Raw genomic sequence first — 11,515 nt, 5'->3', positions numbered from 1 at the left:
AGAAGAAGAAGAAGAAGAAGAAGAAGAAGAAGAAGAAGAAGAAGAAATGTTGTATAGAACAGACAGCAGTCTGGGTCCCTCTTTTGAACCATCTGACTTTCAGGAAATTTTATGCCATCCTTTAATAGTAATTAAATTTTCTTTTTCAACTAACAAACATTTATTTTTCCTTTGTTTCCTCTCAACCCCTATTCTGGGGAGGGAAAAAAACCCAAACTCTTGTAATAAATATGCATAGTCAAGCAAAAGAAATTCTTATATTGGCAATGTTCATGCTTCATTCTGATCTTGAGTCTCTCACTCCTCTGTCAGGAGGGAGGTGGCTTGTTTCATCGATCCTCTGGAATCATGATTACTGCAGTGATCAGAGCTCCTAAGTCTTTCAAAAACTATCTTTACCATATTGTTGTCATCAAAATTGTTCTCCTGGTTCTGCCCACTTCACTCTACATCAGTTCATACAAATCTTCGCAGGTTTCTCTGAAACCAACCTCTTCATCATTTCTCATAGCACAATAGTTTTACAAATTCCAAAACTTGTTCATCTATGCCTCAATTGATGGGAATAACCTTAGTTTCTAGTTATTTTCCACTACAAAAAAGAGCTGCTAAAGACATATTTGTACACATGAATCCTTTTTCTATTTATTTGATCTCTTTAGGAAATATAGGTCTAGTAATGGCATCATTAGGTCAAAGAATACCATCTTTCCTATTGTCTTGATGAATTCTTTTCTTAATGAACTTGAATTTACTCTCCTCACCCCCAATAGAATAATAACAATAGCATTATCAGCATCAACTAAACTGTCTTAGTTGTCCTCTGAGTGCAGACACTGGACTGGGCAGTGTGATAGGGTAGAAATCACTTGGAGTTAGAAGACCTGGGCTTCTCATCTTGGCTCTGTCATTTATCAACCACATTAATAGGTACCTAAAATCCTCCAAATCTCAGGTTTCTTAACTATAAAATGGGACTAACAGCAACAACAGCAACACACACACACAGGGTTGCTGTAAGGAAAGTAACTTTTAAAAACTGTAAAGCATTATATAAATGAGTTAAAATTACTGCTTTCAAAATGCAGGCACAAACCTGTTATATTCCAGGTTCAAAGGCCCTGACATATTCTGATACTACCTTTAAGAAAAATGGAAGCAGTGACCTTCATGGCCAATGAAGGAGGCTCTCTTTCAATCTTTTCCTTTATCCTCTTCCTTCACTGGGACCCTGGACAGGGAGAAAGGTACTACAATCCAATACTGATCTCTTGGTCACTCCCTCCTAGTTTCCACTATTTTCAAATTCTCATCGCAAAGCTGCTTCACTTCTTGTTGCTGTCAATGGTAGAGGCCCCAGTCTCACCTCCAGCAGGGACATGTGCCATTTTCTCATTTGATCCCTGCCCACTGAACACTTCCTACTATCCTTTTTCCTTTTCTTGGACTGATCTGAATTCCTACCTTCATCCCACCCCAGGCACATATGTATCAAAGTCATTGGGTTTTTTGTTTTGTTTTCAAAATTCTATTTTAGAATCAAACACCAGAACACAAATACAGAACAGAGAAAAGGAACAAAAACATATCATAAAATTGAGTCATTGATTTTTAAGGAAATTTTCTTCAAGTGATGGATTGATATGCGCTAATGTGAGGGGTAAGAAAACAATTACTCTACACAGATAATGGTTTTGTCTTCATTATGAAGCATGGATTATGAAGGTGTCAGTGGTTAATGACTTAGCTAATAATATAATACACAGGAAGGAATGTTAGCTTTGGGGTCAAAGGACTTAGGTTCAGTTTCCACTAATGACAATAACTGTCTACCCATGACATCACAAGGTCACCTCTGTGACCTCATAAAGGTCACTAAGCCTTCCTGGGCCTCAGTTTCCCCAAGACTGGATGACCTCTGAGATCCCTTTCAGCTCCAGATTTATGGTCCTTCATGGGTGGAAACCAAAGCTTAATCAAGTGGGATGGTGACTGCTAATTGGCTCAAGGGCAGGGGGGAGAGAATAAGCATTTATAGAATATTTACTCCGTGCAGAATTGCAGTAGCTCAAAAGAAATGTGAGATGCACAAATTTAGAGACATCTCTGCTTCAAATGTTCACATGAACTCTTTGTACCCAACCTGTGGTAGAGCCTTCTGAGCTCATACTGGTCTAATCAGTCACAGTCAGTCATACTATACCTTGGCCCCAACATAGTGATGTCATTTTGGTTCTCTTTGAAAGCAAAGGACAACACCCAATCACAATGTGCCAGGTACTGTGCCAAGTGTTCTACAAAATATCTCATTTTATCCTGACGATAACTATGAGAGATGAATGCTATCATTATACTCATTTTACAGATGAGTAAACTGGGGCACACCACAGCTACATGCCTTGCCCAGGGTCGTACAAGTAGTAAATGTCTGAGGATGGATTTAAATTCAGGTCTTCTTAACTCCAGGCCCAAAACTCTAGCTACTGCACCACCTCGCTGACTCAAGTTTGGCAAGTGTGTTTAATCTAACTTTTGAGCTCCACCCAGAATGCTAGAAGAACGGATCCAAAATCCCCAAACTTCAGATTGCTAAGGAATCCAAGGCCTTTTCTGGGTTCAAGCCAGAAATGGAAGAGGCATCTAGGGGTCACTCCCTTGCTTTGGGGCCTCATGGAAAAAGCCAAAAGCAGGATCAAGCAAGAGGACCTGACAGATTGATGTGTGTTAGCAAGCTGTGAGCTCTGACTTCTTTTTTGATTAATTGTCCTTTTATATAATTTTCTCTCTTCCCTTGAAAATACATAGATAAATAGTAGCTAGCATTTATATAGTGCTTTAAGGTTTGAGAAGCACTTTACAAGTATTTGATCCTCTCAACAATTCTGAAAGGTAGGTGCTATTATTGGGGATTCTAAGTGGACTTAAAAGTGTGTTTGGGGCAAGAATAGAGTTTTTGTTTTTAGTGTTTAGTTGTGTCTGACCCTTCATGACCCCATTTAGGGTTTTCTTGGCAGAGATGCTGGAGTGGTTTGCCATTTCCTTCTCCAGATTATTTTACAGATGAGGAAACTGAGGCAAAAAGGGTTAAGTAACTTGTTCAGGGTCACACAGCTAGTGAGACTGGATTTGAAATCAGATTTTCCTGACAGGCTCGGAACTCTATCCATTCAGCCACCTAGTTTCCCCATAAGAAAGAGTAGGAGTTAGTCAAGTGACAGAAACATTTCATGGTGGTGTGTGGCAGAAAACTGTGCTTTGGTCCAGTTCAGAGCTTACAAGAAGGATAAGGTTTCCAAGAGGAAACTATTAGTCAAGGCAGTTTTTCCCTTGGGAAGGGATAGAAAGTCGACCATATTCCCTGGGAGCTATAGGATGGTAGGCACAGAATTTCCCCATAGGGAGCAATTCCATGGAAAAGACAATCTAATAGCCTTATCTCATCCCAGGTCACTCAGAAGCCAGTAGAATTAGGTAATCTCTGACAGCTGAAATTCTATTTCTCCACAAATTTAAGGATGATTCTGTGTCTTACCCCTTCTTTGAGTATGTAGAGATAGATACCTTTAGATATTTTGTCTCTCTAGTACAGGAGATTTTGCTCTGTCCATTTTAGAATTCTCTTCTTGATCCTGCCCAGTCCTATCTCTTTTCTCTAGAGATCTCTCAGACATCTCCCTTCCTCTTTTGGTTCTAGGTGGATGAATAAAGATGAAGACAATATATTGTTTTCTGTTTGCAAAAAAGCCCCAGAGAACTAAGTGCTATGACCTTTAAATCACTGTCATGATAACACATGCAGTATGGTCTAGTGGATAGAGAACTGGCTTGGCAGGTAGAAAAACTTGGGCTCAAATCTGACCTCAGACACACACTCGTTGTGTGACCCTTATGGGACAGTTACTTTACCCCACAATACCCTGAGTATCTCTCTAAGAATGTAAATCGTATAAAAATTATAGAGGAATTTCCCTATGCCAATGAAACCCCAGGTTCATAGCATAAGATAGGCTTGGCTTGGAGTTGGGAAGATGGGTTCAAGTCTAGCCTTGGACACACACTAACTGTGATCCTGGGAAAACTATTTGATTTCTCAGTATTCTAGGGACTTCTCTAGGAACATAAGTTAGAGAGTTGCTGAACTGCAGGGGTTCTATACCAATAATTTCCTGTGTAGATGAAATCACAGGTTCAGACTTCCAAAAAAAGTTAACACCACAGCATATCCCCAATATTATAAGACACTCCAACTCTCGTTTTTGGACATTTTTGCTGGCTGTCCCTCATGCCTGGAATGTTCTCCTTCCTCATCTCTGACTCCCAGTTTCCTTGACTCCTTTCAAGTTCCAAATAAAATTACATCTTCCATAAAGAAGCCTTTCCTGATACCTCTGAATTCTAGTACCTTCACTCTCTTCATCACTTCCTATTTATCCTGCATATAGTTTATTTTTACATATTTGTTTGCATGTTGACTTCCCCCTTAGATTATAAGCTCCTCGAGGGCAGAGACTATATTTTGCTTTTCTTTGTATACCTAGCACTTAGCACAGTGCTTGGCATGTAGTAGGCATTTAATAAATGCATATTGTCTGACTGATGGCCTTTAAAGATGGATGAGAGACTTCTTCCACACCTCTAACTCTCTGGGCTCTTTTCTTTTTCTTAAACCTTCTGGCTTGTTCTCTGCTCTTTCTTCTGTGTCCCTTTCTCTCCCCATCAATTTGTTTTTCTCTCTTTTTCTGGGATCATATGCACAAAATTGGCAGCCCCCAAAAGTTTGGCTAAGCCCAATAGCAAACGACTGCATCCAGAGATCAGATGCCAAAAAAACATTCAGCAGCCTTGGTCTGTAGCCTGTGTGCTGGCCGCCACCCAAAGAGAAGAAAAAACTCACCCACTGAGGCGGATTCAGATGAGGGAGCACAGAAGAATGGTCTGAGCTCTTTGGAAAGGAAACGAGAAAACAACTTATTGTCGGTCCCTACTTGATGACCCTTTGTACACATTAGTGCATTTAAAGACACAGAGGTCAGCCTCAAGCACCTTTTTACCAGGTTGCATAACTGCAATTTGCTAGGGCAGTTATCATGTGCAAAGAAGAATGTGAGCTGGATTCACAGGCAGGAGAGCTCTGAATCCTAGCTGAACTCCTTACCACCCATGTGACCTTGGCAACCTCATTTCTCTAGGACTCTGCTTCCTCATTTTTTTTTTTGCTGTGGGGGGGGCAGGGCAATTGGGGTTAAGTGACTTGCCCAAGGCCATACAGCCAGTAAGTGTTAAGTGTCTAGACAAGAATTGGACTCAGGTTCTCCTGAATCCAGGGCCAGTGCTCTATTCACTGCTGCCGCCTAGCCACCCCTGTTTCCTCATTTTTAAAATGAAGGGTTTTGGACTACATGGCCTCTGAGATCCCTTTCACCTCTATACCTATGATTCCCTTTTTTTTTTTTTTTTTGCTTTTTGGAGGGGTAAGGCAGGGCAATTGGGGTTAAGTGACTTGCCCAAGTCACTGGCTAGTGTTAAGTGTCTGAGGCTGGATTTGAACTCAGGTCCTCCTGACTCCAGGGTCAGTGCTCTATTCACTGAGCCACCTAGCCGCCCCTGATCCTATGATTCTTTTGTGTCTAATGGTAGCCATCTCTAGGGTAGGGAGGAGAGAAGGGAAGAAAGAAAAAAGAAAAAAAAATTTACATGATAACTTTATTACAGTGTTTAAAAGGAATAGCAGGCTGTATATCATAGATATGCAGTTTCATGAGCAATCATCTTTTTTATTATACTATGTTATGAAAATGCTTGTTTTATCCCATAAATTAAAAATGAAATACATTTAAAAAATATTCCCACTTTTTATCATTAGCATGCTCTTGTGCCCATGTAAATGTACAGTTTAGAATTTAACACAGAATGGATGGAGTTGGATAGAGCACTGGATCTGGAGGCTGGAGACCTTAGTTCCAGCTGGACCCCAGACATTTACTATTGTTACTGCTCAGTCTCTTCAGTTGGGTTGACTTTCCATCACTCCATTTGGGGCTTTGTTGGCAAAGACACTAGTGCGGTTTGCTATTTCCTTCTCCAGATCATTTTACAGATGAGGAAACTGAGGCAAACAGGGTTAAGTGACTTGCCCAGGGTCACTTAATTAGTCTTCCTGACCTGGGCAAGTCACTTAACCTCTCTGTCTCAGCCTTCTCATCTGTAAAATGGGGATAATAAACTACTACCTCTCAGTATTATTGTGAAGATCAAATTATTTAATCTATGTGATATAATTTAACACACCTTAAAGTACTATATAAATGCTAGACAGCACTATTATTATTACTGTAATGTGAATTTGACCCCTCATAAAAGGCAATATGATGGAGGGCAAAGAACAATGAACTTGGGGGCAGAGGGTCAAAAAATCGGGTTTCAAGTTAATTGGGATCATTTAGTCTAACCTACATATTTTTCCAACAAGGAAGCTAAGTCCTAGAATGGTTAAGTGATTTGCTCACAGTCACACTGGTAGAAAGTGGATTCAAATCCAGGTCCTGTAGCTTCAAATCCAGTGCTCCAAATCTACTGACTCACTTACTAGGTGTGTGACCTCGGGTAAGCTGCTTAAAGTCTCTGATTCTCTGTGTCTTCAGCTGGAAAATGGGGACAACAAGGCTTGTACTATTGGCGTCATGGGGTCTGTGATGAGAAAGTGTTTCTGTAAACTATAAAAAGCTGTATCAATAGGAGACATTATTATTGTTATTGTCTGGAAGATTGGAAAGACTTCTGAGGTGTGGTTGCTATGGAGCTGATCTCAGAGTCAGGAACACCTGGGTTCAAGCCACCTCCGATGCACAGTGGTCATGTGTGGCCAATTCATCTCACTTCTTTGGCAAGTCTGTAAGACTAAGAACAAACAGGTGCTGACCTCCATTAGTGGAGGGGGTTGCCTCACCAGGAGTCCCCTATATAGATGAAATCACAAATAAGAGCCCCTTCCCCCACCCCCTATAATCTGAACTTGGGTTCATGCAGTACCTTGTTCCCAAAGCATCTAAAATATGTGCTCAAATGCTAAACAACAATTTCTGCCTCCCCCTCTCCTGCTTGAAATTCCTTAAGTTGGGATGCCGTCCCAAGACCCTGCAGACCAGAAGGCCTGCTCCTTCAGTCCAAGTGCCAGCATGTGTCAGTGAATGTGAGAAGAAGCCCACATCCTGCCTGCCTTTTTAGTCTGTTAATTCCATGGCCATTAGCCTGCAATCTGTCAGCATGATGATCTTAAGGGGAAGTTCATTTTCATGTTAAAAGAAAAATACGCTCGCTCTTTATGGCTGGCCCAGAAATGGGGATGTTTCTGCAGGTCACTAGCTGGGCCCTTGGTAACAAGTTAAAAGATTCTATTCATTTAGCATCATCAACAACCCCAAATCACAAAGAAGAAAAACTGCTGCCTGGAAACTGGGCCACGCAGCCTGAAGCAGCAGTCATTCTGGGGAGTGTCAGAGGCACTGTGGCATACTCACAGATTTCACACTACCACTCTTAAATCCCGACAGGTACCTCCTCCTTGAAGACTGCAACCCCTCCACATTTAGCAATCAATTAGTCTGTCAACAAGCATTTATTAAAATCTTACTATACTTCAAGCACTGTGCTAACCTATAGGGTGGTTAGAAAAAAGGGGAAAGCCCCTGCCTTCAAGGAGCTTACATTCTAATGGGTGAGGCAAACAACTATGTACATAAAAGACACACACACACATATATACATGTATATACATATATGTGCATGTGTACATATACATATACATACATATATACAGATAGACATACACATAGTGTAAGTGTAAGATAATTTCAGAGGGAAGATATTTGGGAGACCAGGGGTGGGAAGGAGACCTAGAAGGCCTTCTTCCTTTCTACAGAAAGTGAGATTTGAGCTGAACATTGAGGTGAGGATGCAGAGAATTCAAGGAAAGCCAGTGCAAAGGCAGCTGGAAGGAGTGTCCTTTGTGAGGAAGAAGAGGAAGGCAGGTATTGCTGGACCGCAGAGTACGTGGAGGGGAGGAAAGTACAATAAAACTGGAAAGACAGGAATAGGCCAAGTTGTAAAGACGATTAAATGCCAAATAGAGCATTTTTTGTAGAAGGTTTTTACGAATTTTTGTTGTTCAGTTGTTTTAACTGCCCAACTCTTCAAAACCCCATTTGGGGTTTTCTTGGCAAAGGTCCTGGAGTGGTTTGCCATTTCCTTCTCGAACTCATTTTACAGATGAGGAAACTGAGAAAAACAAGGTTAAGTGACTTGCCTAGGCTCACACAGCTATAAGTGTCTGAGGCCAAGTCTTCCTGACTCCAGGCCTGGAGTTTTAAACACTGCATCACCTAGCTGCCCTTTTTATGAGCTACTGTATAAAAAAAATCCTTCACCTGGTGGCCATCTTGACTAGGCTGGTCCTCTGACAACACATACTGTCCATTTGCTGGGCTGTCCAGTTTGGTGGGACACTCTGGAGCTTTATGCAGTTTTTATGCAGCAAGTCTTTGAGAACCCAAGGCCATGCATTGGGGGTAGGGCTTCAGTGAAGGAAGAAGGGTCAGGATAATAATATATACTGAATCTGAGGAGCAGCATGGCTTTGGAGAGCTGGCCTCGGGCTCTGGAAGACCAATCCCAAGGTTCCCATCCCAAGGCTCCAATGCCAGCTGGGTATCTTAGGTACAATGCTTAATCAATGGCCCCAGGCATTGTCTAAGACCATTAAGCTGCAGAGAAGGTGCTGATCTATTTTGGTACAGGCAACTTCCTCGCTGGAAACTGGCCACATAATGAAGTTGTAGGTCCAAACCAAATATATACATGACTTATATGTATAAATTTATACACATATAAATATAGGAGAAGCAACATGGCATAGTGTGGACAGACAACCAGCCTCAGAATCAAGATGACCTAGGTTCAAGGTCTCTGACACACATTGGCTGTATGGCCCTGGGCAAGTCACATTGTTGTTGTTGTGAGTCATTTCAGGTGTGTCCATTTCCTCCTGACCCCATCTGGAGTATTCTTGGCAAAGATACTGGAGTGGTTTGCCATTTTCTTTTCCAGCTCATTTTACAGATGAGGAAACTAAGGCAAATAGAGTTAAGTGACTTGCCCAGGGTCACACAGCTAGTAAGTGTCTGAGGCCAGATTTGAGCTCACGAAGATGAGTCTTCCTGACTCTAGGCCTGGCACTCTAGTCACTGTGCCACGTAGCTGTCAAGTCACTTAACTCACATTAATTAATTGATAAATCGGTATTTACTTGACACCTACCAGTATGTGACAGATGTTGTGGGACACGAGGATGAGTATCTCTATCCTAATGGATCTCACAATCCAGCCGAAGAACTGAGATATACGTACAAACATTACCGCGGCAGGCAAAACGTAATGTATCCCAGAAAAGAGGTTTTAAAGAAAATACTCTGAAGGTTCGGATGACAGAGACACCATTTCTGCCTGAGGGGATGATGGAAGGCTTTTTTTAGAGAAGATGACATCTGAGTTGGTCCTTAAAGGACAAATAAGATTTCAAAAGGTGGGGATGTAAGTGAGGTAATTTAATGCAGACTGAAAGATGTGATCAAAGGAGCAGACATGGGAAAGAAAGGGGTGTGTGCAGAAAAAAAGGTGTGTGTTCCCAGTTCACCTAGGTTGCATATTTGGGACTAGAGAATACTTACATTTAGAATCAAAGAGTGATAAGGCTGGAAAGCTATTGTGGGAACAGCTCATGAAAACCCATGAAATGTCAAAATAAAGCATTTTAATTTTATTTGGTAGGCAATGAGGAACCATCGAATATTTTTGAGCAGAGTGGCACATTGGATAGAATTCCAGACTTATCTTCTTGAATTCAAATCTGATCTCAGACACTTTCTAGCTGTTTGACCCTGGGCAAGTCACTTCACCCTTTTTGCCTCAGTTTCCTCATCTGTAAAATGAGCAGGAGAAGAAAATGGTAAACCACTCGATTATTTTTGCCAAGAAAACTCCAAATGAGGTCACAAAGAGTTGGACATGACTGAAAAACGACTGAATAAGCCATGATTTAAGAAGATGAATCCAGGAAAGATGTACAAGACGGATTGAAGTGGAATGGTGGGAAGGACTGAGACACTAAAGGTGTGGTGACTGGTTAGGAGGCCATTTCAATAGTCTATGTGAGAGCTGATGGACCAGAGTGGGAACAGTGAAAATGGAAAGGAAGGAACAGATGCAAGAGAAATGCCAAAATAAGAACCAGTAGGACTTTAGGACTAAGTGGATAAGGGAAGGATGGAGGAGGAGGGAGGGAAAGGAAAGAGAATGGGGAATGCTATTTGACTGGAAGGGTGATGGTATCACTACTAAAAAGAAGGAAGCAAGAGAAGGAACCATCACTCTCTTATGGTGAACCCAAGAAGACTGGGAAATTAGGGGAAGCTACATGACATCCCCATTTATACAGATGGGAAACTGAAGTACAAAACGATGACTCTGTACTTCACCCAAAAGTATTGATTTGGAAGCAGTCTGGAGACCCAGGTTTAAATCCTGCCTATTTCACTCTCTTACTAGCAAGACTGAATGACCATTAGTCAGCTATGTAGTGGAAAGGATTTTTGTTCAGCTATGGATTGAAATAGTTTTTTTAAGTCCTTTCCAATTCTATGATTCTGCATGGCTTCTCTTGACCTCTGTTTCCCCAGATGTAAAATAGGGATAGCAATACTTGCACTACCAACTTCACAAGGTTTCTGGGAAGAAAGTTCTCTCCTCCTCCAAGGCTATATAATTGGCAGCTACTTTTCTAGCTTTTGTACATGGCAGCATAGATTTAGAGCTGCAAAAGACCTTGGAGAAAATCTTGTATAGCCCCTGATTTTGTAGATGAGGAAACTAAGGCCCCTAGATATCAAGTACTTCATCCAGGGTCACACAGGTAGCAAGAAGCATAACCAGGTCTTCTAGTTCTGAATCCAGCAGTCTTTCTATGGTACCATCTCGCTCAACAATCTCTAGGAAGCTTTCCCTTGCTAATATTCTGTGAATCTAAGCAATACAATGAGCTGGTAGCAAAGATGAGTCTGGAATCTTCTTTTCCCAATTCCCAGCCCTGGACTTTATTCACCTGGTTCTATTGATCTGGAAAGGCAATTAAAAACCCAGAGGCCCTTGTGAAATGCTCTGAATGCCAATGAAACCTGGCAAGGAATAGGAAAACCTTGCATGGGAGTGATAAAGGTCTTAGAAAAATACTCAGGCAGATAGAATTCATTCCTTATTACACGAGATAAAGCCATTGCCAGGAGTGAATTCCCATAAAACTGGTGTTTAATTTATGAGGGATGTTCACCACTGTTGTATATCCCGTAGACAGTTATGGGAGATAACATAGACAGTTATGATACTGGAAATTTGGGAAAAGATTGGTGGGCTGATGGGTTTGAAAGTACATCTCAGTTTAGAAAAAAGGATTATTAGAGGACTGAAG

General features: G+C 41.4%; 1 protein-coding gene across 1 annotated transcript in view; it reads right to left on the bottom strand.

The window, feature by feature from the left end:
• Nucleotides 1-11,515, bottom strand: part of RAB6B (RAB6B, member RAS oncogene family) — a 174,418-nt gene that overhangs the window by 36,825 nt on the left and 126,078 nt on the right. The gene's annotated exons all lie outside the window — the stretch shown is intronic.

This window comes from Petaurus breviceps, unplaced genomic scaffold (assembly GCF_028583685.1).
Source record: "Petaurus breviceps papuanus isolate PSGF00001 unplaced genomic scaffold, PetGlider_PUasm1.0 90424, whole genome shotgun sequence".
Classification (NCBI taxonomy): domain Eukaryota; kingdom Metazoa; phylum Chordata; class Mammalia; order Diprotodontia; family Petauridae; genus Petaurus; species Petaurus breviceps.
This window is presented reverse-complemented; position numbering and strand designations above follow the sequence as displayed.